Below are 12970 nucleotides of genomic sequence, written 5' to 3'. Positions count from 1 at the left end.
GTGATTCAAACATCTGTGGGCTAAATTACAGAAAAGGTGTTTCTTGGTTAAAAATTAATCATAAAGAACTTTAAAATACATTATGAAACAAGAACTGGTCAAATAAATATCAAACAACTATAAAGAAGTTTGAAATATGACACTTTTTTTTCCTTTCTATTACTATTTCTAATTTTAATTATTTATTGATTTATATTATTAGCATTTTTATCTTTAGGAGTTGTTAATCCCTCTCTAGTTTTTGCACTAGTTCCCTGAGATGTTTTTTTAAAAAATATCCTATAATGCATAGGATATTGCCTTTTTAATGACAAGGAGTTTCTACTGGATTGGCAGTGGAGGCAGTGATTGACTGTGCTGGCAGTTAGAGTACTTTTCCCTCTTCTGGTCAGACAATACAGAGTGGATGTTAAAAGGTAAGATCAGTATATTTTTACAGTGATTTATTTGGATTTACAATTAAATAAAGCCTTATTTACACAGTGAATATAATGATCATTTAACATATCTGTCTTTTTCGGAAAAGTAAGAATTTTAAATTAATGCATCAGAGCCAATGTGCTTGTAGATTCTTTTTTAAAAAGACTTGCCTCTGAAGGAAAGGATGCTTACCTAATGAGTTGAAGTAATGATTCCGCACCTTGCTGGTTTGTTTTGGGATCTTTAATTTTGTTTTTGCTTTAATTTTTTTAATCATAGAGCTTTATGTCTTAAATATTGCACTGGTAGTTTCCACAGTGGTTTTGAAAGTGCGATTACATTTTCAGCTAATTATATATCAAAATTTCTTTTTAGATTTTTTTTTTTATCATTGCTGGAGAATTATATGAAAAAATTGAGACAAATTGAAATCTTTTTTTAATATACACTGAAACACTTGGAAATACTTTTGCACATAGGAAGTGATTAGAATAGTAACAAGAAAATACCGTAAAAAATTTCAACAGCTTTTATCTTAAGGTTTTGGTCAGTCATCACGTAGTGTACAAATGATGTAATTCCCAAAGTAGTTCATGTTCTGAGCGTCCATGGTATCCTTCTCCAGAGGTCTTGTCACTGGTTTCATAGGATGGGAATGTCCGTGTGGGTGTGGGTTCACCCACTTAATTTAAACCTGCACCATTTTTTTTTACTATCCTCAAATCTGCTTCACAGCTTTTCCCAAAGCCATGACTTTGCAGACTCACTGTAGAGTTGTTTCCTGTACATGTGTCATTCAGAAGATTACCCAGTACTGAGGAGCTGCCAGCTGATTAATGGTTAGCAAATATTTTGCAAAATGTACTTATTTTCTTCTACTGTTCCCTATGAGCCTTTCTTTGTGAAGACATGAGGAAAAGACATAAGGCAAAGACAACACAAGGGAAGATCTTGACCAACATTCATATAGACATTAGAGTGTAATTAAATGGTAAAGAGTATAATTAAATCAAAAAGCATAACATGTACATACCATGTTTGTAGGTAGCACACAGTGCATTGGTTTTGCTCCATTCTGTCTTATTTTAGCTCAGATAGGATGTGGAAGGCATGTAAACTCAAACTAAGAAAGCTGGAAATTGATATAAATAAGAGAGTAAGGACTTGAAAGGATAATAAATTCTTACTGCAAATACTCATCTTTGAATACTCTTGTCAGTTATAAAGCAGAAAGTATTGAAACTTACCTGGTTACTTTCTACTAAAAGTCCAAGTGGATTAACAACTTAATTTGTTAAGTATTTACTGCTGACATTCTTTTCCAGTAAGTAATGCCCCAAAGTACAACTTGCTGAAATCAGTGAAAATATATTTATTAACTGTGAGATTGCACATCACTCTCTGGAACAGTTTTAATGTGATTTGTTGATCAGTTACTCAAGAGTTACAAGCTTCTGCATGATTTTTTGTCTTCAGCATAGTAGTGGATGGTGACAACTGTCACAGTATTTCTAGATCCTCTTTAGAAAATCGTAATGTAATTTCTTAAAGGACATATTCTACTCCTCTAAAAACCACAAGAATTTCAAAATATACTAAAGCCTTTTCTGTACACTTATCAAGAAAATACAAAATTTAGCAGTAATTTTATCACGTAAATGTAAGAAAGACTGATGTGGGCACAATCCCAACAGGTAAAGTGCAGTTCTGCATAGGCTCCAAAGGTCACTCTCCACCTCTGTTATCAGAACAGCTCTTGCTGTTCTAAAGCCCGTTGCAGCCTGAGTAGTACCCAGTAAACTGAATAAAATGGCTTCAGTGGACTGGAGTACAACTGGGGTAGCAGGATGGTGACTGACCTGCTGCCTGGCTCTAGTTCCCAGCTGACTGCACTCTCCTGGTCACAGCTTCATTCGTTGCATTTCAGCTCGATTTTACCCTGCAGCCTAATGACAATTTGGGATTTATGTTCTTTGAGTCATCTCATCCTTAGACCATGGGTAATGCAGTGAAGCCAGCCTCAAAAGGATGTTCTGTGGATGAACTGGATGTTTTAGAAATGCCAAAATTCAGTGTCGTGATATGTTAGGATAAAAGCCTTGAAATTCTTCAGTGAAAGAGAGTGAGGCTTCAGCACAGTCTTTGTTGCAGCAAATGAAACTGGAGATAAGGAAAAAGAGGATGACAGCACTCAGAACAAATCCCAGTATTGCAGCTGGAAGATGTTTTTTACAGAAAGTGAGGTTGTTAACTCCATTAAGGTATGGAGCCAGAATGCTGAGGTACCCCTAAAAAGGGGAGTTGTATAGTAGAGTCCTAGAGTGCTCTTTTCAAGGGGTAAGCTGACAATTTACAAACTCTTCCCTAAAGGCAGAAGGCAGGGGAAAGAGGTGTGAGGGTGGCAGAGCTGTTAGAAATCTCTAAAGGGCAAGAAACTGATTTCTTTGGTTTTGTTTTGAATGTCGGCTACCAGGGCATTGGGGGAATCTATAAAATTTTGTAAAGCAAAATATCTGAGAGGAAGCAATTTATCATTTTTTTTTAATTTGCTCTGAAAACGACTTTTATAAAGATTTTGTTTACTCCTTGCCTTTACACTCAGGACCCTTCCATAGTTTCAATAAGAATCTATTTTCTCTGGAGAAATAAAACCCACAGAGGGATCTGTTCTTTCTTCCTCCCTGAGCAAATCTTTATCTATGACTAATGTCTCAATTACTATAAAAATTGTAAAGATGATCATCAGCTTTATCATTGAACATCTCATTTAAAAAACAATTAGCATCCTGAAAGATGAAACTCTTCTGTGCTCTTTCATTGACAGCAAATGTGAAAACATAGTTCAATATTTTACTAGGTTTTCACTTACAAAATTCCAGAAAGAAGAGAAAAATATTGAAGTTGGCAACTGGCATACCAGCCTTTGCAACTCATTATCTATATTATAGTTCACCTACTGCAAAAACTCTTAGTATTGATGTCATTATTCAAAGAATGACAGCCGATTTAGGACAAAACCTAGATTAAATGTATCTCTGCTCCAGGGCTGACAGCAGCATTCCACCACAGCTTCTCCTGTTGGTGCATGCTGGTGCAGGGACACTTGAGCATTGGCAGCCCTGGAGAGGTGCTGCTCAAACACATGAGGAGTTAATCGATTCTTGAGCAGCTGCACAGAATGCATTGCACTCTCTGTAATCTCTCTGTAGCCAAGTTAGTGGTTTCTCATTCCCTCATATATCTGAGTTCCCAACAATTCATCCTCATTGTTGCAATTTCAATAGTTTATCTTGCTGCTGTGTCTTCTCGAATGAGCATTCCTTCTTTGTCACTGCCTTTCAGGGATACCAGCCTGAGCCTTGCTCTGCAGCATATGGGTACATTAGACCTGAGCCAACCTCTCTATTTCTCATCTTGTCTGTGTTTCACAGAATAATGAAAATGGATGAGTTTTTTACTCTTTAAATAATCATCCTGAGTTCTTGTTAAGCATCATGTGCCTCTTACTGAAGCTGCAGTGCTTGCAGGTAGGTCCACGTGGTATGGGTGTGCAGCGCATGTGCACAAACTTTGGCACAGGGAGAAGTGCAGAGCCCTCTTTGGAGTCAGCAGTTATCATTCAGCAGTGCTCATGGCAATTGAAATGGGCCAGAATATTCTGCTTACTGTATGCAATCTCTGTTCATGCTGTGGGAGTTTGTTTTGCAGGGTTTTATTTACAGTCTTATTTATAGGCACAGATTTGGGTTTGGATTTTGTACACATACTTAAGTTTTAGCAAAACCACAGTTCTTCTGCTTATCCATCTGACTCCGGCATAAAAAGCGGTACAATAGGAGGTCAAATCCTTCAGACATTCATTGGGGATGTTATGAACTTCAGAAATAAAAATAATGAGTGAAATTCCTTAAATTGAGAATTGATATTTTATGAAAATATACCAATTATGAATGTTGGATTCTTTATATTTTTTTTTTTCCACTGGTTCTGTAACGCAAGGCTGTATATGAATTTGTTAATAGGACCTGATAGGTACTTTTGGAAAGATGGTCTGGGATGCACACTTTGCATAAAATCCAGCCAGGCCAACCAGGTGACTACAGGAAGAACAAGAAATGCTGAGTTTTCCCCATGTTCATTAGATAAACAAAATACATAGGAGATTGAGATTTTGATGAAATGTAGGCTTGAGCCATTTCAAGTAACTCTGCCTTTCAGTATGGTTTGTATTTTTTTCCAGGTATCTTATTTCTGCTCTCTTCCTGTATTCTGAGAAATTGTTGTCACTCTCAGCAGATGAGTCTCCAATACCTAGAGGAAAGAAGCAGCACACATAACATGAACCTTGTAGTATTGAGCACTGAGATTTTAGAATAGTTGCCTTGAAACCTGCATACAGATACAACCTTGGGGAAGGTCAAGGCTAATAAGACTATTTACATACTTGTAGATTCCAAAATTAGGTATTGATTTAAAAGAGTATATGGCTAAGTTAATGTAAGAAAAATTCACTGAGAGCAGTTATAAAATATATATTAGCTTATCTCTGAAAGTCTGTACTGAAAGCCACTAGTTTTGGTTTTCACATTGAACTAGGGATTTGCTTTGAAGATATTTGGAGGAGAGATTTCTTCAGTAGTCGTCACTAAAAACATGTCAGCCTCAAAAACATATTGTAATTGCTACCATGAAAATGTATACTAAATTGCTTGTAAGTCAAAATTTCATGCAAGACTACAATCAAGACCCCATCAATGGATATGAGAAATAAAACATAATGCAAATGGTAAACAACTGTGCATCTAAAATTCAAAATAAAAATTGCACAGTTAATGCAAATTGCCAGGGAGGAAGGAGATTGACTGAGGATGACTACAGAGCTCAGTTTCATATTTTGAAGTAATAACCTTTGGGTAATACATTCCTGCTGTTCATAAGAAAAAGGTACATCTTAAATTGCTCACAGCTCCCTACTCACTCAGAAATAAAAAAAAACCACTCAAAATACATTTCAGAAATAGCATGGTCTCTGTCTGGTCAGATTCCATGTGTGAATCATGAATTTCTAGGCAGTTTGTGTCCATCATCATCCTGCATAAGCAGAATCCTCAGCAGTCTGAGTGTCTCTGCCTTCCCTTGGCTAGTGATGGTATATGCATTTTATGGGCATAGGACAGTTGCAGCAGCTGTCAGCACCCTTACAGAGTTCCTCCATGTGTATTAATTCAAATGCTTAGTGTTTGAGGTGGTGAAAAAAGACAGGCAGCAGAATTGTGGGAATGTGTTTTAATGAATAAGATGTTGTTATTAATATAAATACAAATACCACAAACAGGTATCTCGTGGAAGAAAGAATGGATGAGAGGGGGAAAGGAAGGAACAATAAACTGAAGTGGTGAGAAAACTGCATATCTTAATCCCTGAAAAAAATGCTATAAAAGTCAGGGGGTTTAAACAGGGAGAACTGCATGCTTTAAAACCATAGTTTCCATCATTTTAGTGATAAATCTTTTTGTAGTGAAACAGGCTGGTTTTGCTAGTTTCATGGCTAGGAATCTAGAACTAATGTTCTATTAATATAGTGGAACACAAAAGGCATCTAAACAAAAGGAGTTTCACAGTAAGACAATACTTAAATAGCCAGCATTACTATATACCACATTATTAATGTAACAACATATTGCTATATGGTAGATCAAAAGGGGACAACAGGGCTGAGAGTTGAATGCAGTCCAGTATTTCATATGATGTTCAAGTCATCCAGGGTCTGCCATTGTAAAGTTATGAATACTGTTTTCAACATCCCCCAGTTTCTGGATGAGAACTGGGGGCTTACTGTTGGGAATACTTCATCGATCAGCATAAAGTACCTCTATCCCTGTTTATTTCATTTCTTCAAGGACAAAAGAAATGAACCGGAAAGCCTGAGCCTAAAACTAACCAAACAAAAAAGCTCAGGTGGAAGGAGTGACTGATGGGATAGGAGGAGAAAGCTAAGCTGTTAGTTTGATCCTTGAAAGGTAGCTAGGGCTGGGTAATGAACAAAATGGTTAAACATGTTCTAAACACTTGAAGAAATTGAGTGAAGAAAAACATGTCTCTTGTCCCTTCACTTCTTCCTCATCTACTTAAAATACTGTGTCTATTGACCATTAACAAACATTCCATTAACAAAAGTTTACTTTAGTAAATCTCAATGCAGTGTTTCTGGCTTCTCTTGCAAACATGCTCAAACCCATTCACCTTTCCCCTGCAGTGCTGAGCTGGGAACTCAGCTGTTTTTCCTTACCTTGTAAGCAGAGGTCTCCTGAAGGAGGCAGAACTTTCAGGCGTTGGATTGCTCCCTTTTACCATTGCACAGTTGAGAGACCAGCTCTTAGACTGAATGTGTGGCCTGTATTAAAGTAGATGCTGACTAAAGTAATCAGCTGCAAGACTTGTTTGGTCCCGATCTCTTAGGTTCAGGTTTCTTGCTATTAAGAAGTGGCAAATCCACAGGTGTGCTGAACTAAAAGGAGAGTCAGGCAGCTTTCAGGTATCCTGAGTGAATGCAGAGTGAAGCAAATATCAGGGGTTTGATCCAAGTCTGAGAAATTGCCACCCTTTTATGGTGCTAGCAGGGAAACCACTGTCCTTGAAGCCGACTAATTGGTAATGTAAAATTCTGGCAGAGCTTCCCAGACAATCTGTTGAATCTGTAGATGTTTGCAGCTACAAAAGCCTCAGAAAAATTAACACTTTGCATGTGGGCACTTTTGCATCTCTGTAGGGCTATGTATTTGCACTGTATATTTTATTCTGATACCTCTCAAGTAAAAGAGCAATAAATATTTTAAGAAGCTGCCCTTTCTGATAGCTTAAGGCTCATTCCAGTGCTCATTGAAAGTCAGTGACAAAGATCCCATTACCTTTAATCATGCAGGATCAGGGCATTTTAATGCCGTGGTCAATCCTGCTGAGCATGTTTTCAAAGAATATTCACTTGGATTAGACCATGTACTAGGCTGCACTAACTCATTTCTGCATTAGCTCTTCCAAAATATTCTGGTTCAGCCCTGTCGGTAACCAGGGATGTTTGTCCATGGAAACAGAGCTGAGTAAATGTTGGAACGTAGTCTTGGAAACAGGTTATAAATTTGTTAAAAATGAAAATTTGTCCAGCCAAATTAATATGAAAAAATAAAATATTTATTTTGCAATCAAATTCTATCTAGCCAGCCACAAGGAAAGAACAGAGCCAAGCCTGGGGTTGGCCCTGGGTGTGCAACAAGGAGTCAGCCTCAGCAGAGGTTTTCCCCATGCCCACACCCATCCTGGCACAAGAGGTTTTTATAGGGAAAATTCCACCTGAGGCCAAGATTTCAGCAATCAGTCTTTTATTCTATTCAGGGTCGATATGTTAATAAGATTCTCTTTTTTGGTGATGAGGGAGAACAATTCAGCGTCTGGAGTTTGTTGAACCCCTTGATGAAATTTATGGGAATTTGGGAATGCTGCATTCACATGGATCTGACCGAGGATTTCCATGAGATCCATCTCGGGTCCTTCAGGCAAGGATCAGCACCTGGGGTTCCCTATCTCCCCAGCCATGGCCCATCTCCTGGGGGAGCAGTACCTTCTTACTTGTAAATCAGTTTCCAATATACACCCAGTCTCACCTGTGAGGGTGGGGGGAATCCTAATACAAACGTGTATACTCTAACAAATATTCAATATCACATATATCATATTAGAAATGGTGCAAATTATATCTACTACACATAACAAAATTTATTACCAGTCATACAAAAAATCTGTGGAAATTCTTCCTAGCAAATCATGCAGTTCATGGGTTCAGTGGTAACAGAGAAGTCTGGGGCTTAAACCCCAAATACTTCCTGATAATGAACTGGCCACATGTAGGCCACAGGCAGGGAATGATGCACCCATCCTGTGTGGAACAAAGTTACTTGTCAGGCTTTTGCTCGTACTGTCCTACCCTCAACAACAAAGGGCAAAATAATACCTAACCTTCTAAAAGATAACATATTTACTTCCTAACTTGAATATGTATTTTTGGAGCATAGTATTTGTCCATGGAGGTGGCAGCTTCTTGCTTTGTCTTAGCATCTACTGTTTTTTACTGATTTTAATGCTACTCTTCTTAAAATAGCTGAGTTTATTCAGACCAAAAAGCCTCTATGAGAATTCTACATATGTCACATACATTATGCTATTTCAGGAGGGAATAGAAAAGAAAATCCTCAGCAGAATTTATTCAGAAACCAATTTTTGTTCTTGGCTTTGTTGTTTTATATCCTCTGCTTCTTTTGTGGCAGGAGAACTGAATGCAAATGAGAAAAAACAGCCCAATTCCAGACACCAAATCTATGGGATTTAATTTAGGAATTGAAACTCCAGCTTGAATTTTTTTTTTTAATTGTATTTTAAATTTGCAAGTCAGATTATTTGAAAAATCCTACATATTTTTTTCTAATTATTTTTTTTCATAGGCAGAGGGGTGTTTTGGCTTTATCCTATCTACATTTTTTTTTTTCAGAGGCTGGTGATAAACTTTACTTTAGGACTGTTTATGGGGATGTGACATTATCTCTCTGTGCCACTGCCTCTAGGTTCTAGCAAAGTGTTTTAGAAGTCCAGGGATGTCTCCTCTGTTGTTCTGAGAACACAGTTTTTTCGTTTTCTCTCTCGTCTTTCTCCACTTTGGCAGAAGCTACTGTGCAAATAGTACACACATGAAGGGTATCTTCTGAAATCTGTGCCAGTATTTTGTATCTCTTGTAATTAACTTAAGACAATAACACTCTCTTCTAGGAGAACAATTTTTTCACCCTGCATTGCCAAGACTTTACACTTTAGTCAGAAACAACAAAACCTTTTCTGTGGAATTACTCTATAGTGATACAAGTGTTTGATCATTTCTTTAAGGGGATTCTTTATATGAGGATGCATATGCAGCTGTTTCATTTGAAAGGCCCATTAAAATCTTTGCTCACTTTTTTGCTCTGGGACTGGATGAATTTCTATTCAGGTCTGCTGAGCTGGGAAAGCTGGGACAAAAGTGTTTGTGTTTTAAGTAACTTCCACTGGTACAGTTGATAAATTTCTGAGCTCTGAAAGTCTGGGAAGGAGATTATATTAATTTTGTCTAGGTCATCTCCATCATGCAAGTGGATAGCCACTTTTCCTTTTAGCTATTTCTGTGTACTAGACACCAGTTCCTGGGGTGTGAAAAGCCAGACTTTCTCATCTGCTGTTTTAGTGTAGGCCTCTTCCCAATTTTCATAGCCCTACTCTAAATTCCTCATGCACTCATTTATTTCCCTGTTTTATCCTTTCCTTCCAGCAACAGTATGCAAACTTCTGCTTGATCCACAGCCACTAGGGCAGGAAGTAGTGAAAAATGACAACTTTTAAAGGGGGGATGTCCCCAGTGGGGAGACAGCCTAACAACAAATCAAGATCTAGATAGGAGTGTGTATATAAATGTGATATAAATGATTATAATTTGTGCCTCTGAGATATTGTTGTATTAAATGTAGAAAACATGATTCAACATATGAAATGTTTAGTTTAACATAAAAGCACGTGCCAGTGCTGCAGCCAGCCACACCCCCCACCCCCCCATATTTGGGTTCCACCTAAGCCAAACAATGTCTCATTTACAATCTAATACATGTGGCTCGCCAGGAGATGGGCTGTTCCAGGAACTGATACTGGGACGCCTGGAAGCTGATGACTTGAGACTGGGATCTCGGGAAACCTCCGGGCTGATCCATCTGAATGCCACAGTTCCCATAACTTCATCAGTAACTTCATCAGCAAGATCGTCCACACCTGGACTTGGATTGTTTGGAGAAAATAACTTTATGAATATGAATATGGGGAACTCAGAATGCAAAGAATAGGCGGATGGCTGAAATCCTCACCTCGGGCAGAAAATTTCCTATAAGAATTGTGGGGTCTGAGAGGGTGGTGTGGGTGTCCAGAGGAACCTCTGCTGAGGCGTCCTGTCTGTTACTCACCCAGCGCCAAACTCGGGCTCGGCACTGCCCTTTTTCCTTCTGGCTGGCAAGATAGATTTTGATCATAAATAAAATTCTTTTTATTTCATTTTTAATTTGGCTGGAAAAACTTTCATTTATAACAGGTGGATATATATAAACATAAACCAATAGGGAAGGAGAAGGGGAGAGTGCATACTTAATATACCTATGAGTGAAAGGAAGTATCATAACTGACAATGAAGGTTCTGGACAAATGGGTGTAGCAAATAATGACAGACAAGCTGCAGGGACAGGATTTGAAGGATGGACAGGGAAGAATCTGGAAATAAGGGTGGCATACACCAGGACTGACATGGGGAAAGGTGGGAAAACAGGTGGAAAACAACTTTGGGGAGAGACTATTAGGAAAAATGAACAGGGGTGCATAGGAACAAACCATTACAATATTTTAAACAATTTCTTAAATATAAACTTAAAAATCCCACTACTACAGGGATAACCCTCACATGATAACCTTTCTTTTCCCCATTCACACCTTCTAGCTGTACCAGCTGTGCTCAGGGAAGGATGCCCTCTTTCCCTGCTATTTCTGCATTTGATTCTTCATGGGCCACTTCATGTGTGAGCCTTTCTGGTTCTGCCCCGAGAGTTAAACAGTTTCCTGCTGCACATGCCCTGCTCCTTTGCTGTCCTCATCTGCCAAGGGTTTTAATCAACCACAGAAGAGGGAGGGATTTTTTTCTGGACTGGTGTTTCATGCGGTGTGTGCATTTGTCTTAGCTGGCTTACATGTAATTCCCATCTGAAAGGTTGCTTATTCTAGCAGAGTGCCTGCAAGAAAACAGTCATCTTAATACAAAGGTGTCATGAGTAGGTTGGCAAGTATCCTAAAAAAATATGGTGTTACTAAAACATTGTCTGCCTTGCTCATGCACCAAATCTTTGAATGTATCTTGTGGCTTTTTTATTCTTTCTGAACATGTTTTAGGGTTTACTCTAAAACATGTTCAGAAAGAATAAAAAAGTCTTTCTGTGGTTATCTCTTTGACTTTCTTTGCATCTCTGAGATACAGTGTGTTAGTGTTGGAGTGTTTCTACCATAGCAGTGGTTCACACAAAGTCCCAGAAATCTCAGCCCAGCTGCTGTAGTGATCCCTTTCTGAGCAAAATACAACTTCAGTTTGCTTATCTAATTTAGAATGCATGTTTACAATATAGACCTAATCGATAGGCATTGGCATTTAGATGAACAAGTCTTAAGAAAATGGTCTGAGGGAAGGAAGCCTCCTAAACTGTAATCTCTTTTAGATTCTTCATTAAATGATACCCTCATGTTTCAAGGCAGTTTAGTGTGCCAGTAGTTTCAGTTTTTAAACTAATCCGCTGAGGAAAGCCAGAGCCAATTGGTTAATATAATAAATACTGAAAGAAGATTATTTTACTCATTGTATCTATACCTACAGTAGTATACAAAGACTTATCTGTTGGTTATTAAGAATTTAGGGCATGGATGAATGTCAGTGGGAGTCTGTGGAAATAACTCCTTTGACTTCAATTGGATTAGTATCAGTTTCTTATTAAATAATTGTAGGCAATCCCTGTGTAGGAACTGTTGCTGAAATTTATAATTCATAGAAATATGAGACTAAAAGGAATAAATATCAAGACAACTTCCTTGGTGTGAGAGACAGACAACTGAGATGCTTTCCACAAGCTAACTAAGAAATGCATCTCTTATTTTAAAACATCAGTAAAATGCTTCAGACATGCAATGTTAATAAAATCAATGTTCATTTGGAGCTTAGCTTTACTGAATCAGGGCCTGGTAAACGTCTCTCGATTTTGCAGATCTGCTGTCACACAGAAACCTGATTTCAGCATGTGAGGATGTATTCCTTACATCAATAGAAAACATACACACTTCCATACAACAAGATAGTAATGTCCTACAAAAAAATTCTATACAACAAAATAACTACACCCTACAAAAACTTTCCATACAACAAGATAACAACCCCCTATACTGAACATACGCATTCCCACACAAAACCATTTTGTAACCATCGAGACTGGCAACCTCCTGCTACAACACCACTTCTACTATTACAGGGAGGGGGCAGAAGAAACAGTATTACAGTTTTATAAAGAAGCACAGACAGAAGAAACAGGTCTACAAGATGCAGCTCAACTATATCCAAATAAAGAACCAAATTTATTTCCTCCAGATACCAGAGACTCCTCAAATTTTAAATCAAGGGCTTATTCAGAAAACAGCTTAAATATTATTAATTACTGCATTCAATGTAATAATTTGCAGAAACTTCATGGCATTATGAGAAAAAGAATTTAATGATAGATTATTAGATTGTTTGCAGATGCATGGGCAACTATACTTTCTAGAGCCTCTGAGAAAATACTCTCTCACATTAATAGCCCATAACTAAGCATCTGTCAAATTGCTTAGAGCTTAGGCATTCTTTAAGATTTCTCTTATTTTCAAAGAAAAAGTAACTAATCTAGATTAAAGTAATACTTTTCTTGAA

The 12970-nt window shown here is 37.8% G+C and overlaps 1 long non-coding RNA gene across 1 annotated transcript in view; it reads right to left on the bottom strand.

The window, feature by feature from the left end:
- The window catches only part of LOC110476532 (uncharacterized), a 30693-nt gene extending 20274 nt beyond the window's left edge, over nucleotides 1-10419 (bottom strand). The window contains exons 1-2 of the long non-coding RNA XR_014956245.1: nucleotides 6710-10419; nucleotides 1454-4731 (exon numbers count right to left, since the gene is read on the bottom strand). This is a non-coding gene — a long non-coding RNA (uncharacterized LOC110476532). The remainder of the gene's footprint in view (nucleotides 1-1453; nucleotides 4732-6709) is intronic.
- Nucleotides 10420-12970: the final 2551 nt, after the last annotated feature.

Source organism: Lonchura striata, chromosome 6 (genome assembly GCF_050655825.1).
Source record: "Lonchura striata isolate lonStrDom1 chromosome 6, ASM5065582v1, whole genome shotgun sequence".
Taxonomy (NCBI): domain Eukaryota; kingdom Metazoa; phylum Chordata; class Aves; order Passeriformes; family Estrildidae; genus Lonchura; species Lonchura striata.
Note: the sequence above shows the minus strand (reverse complement) of the source record. Positions and strands in the feature narration are given on the sequence as shown.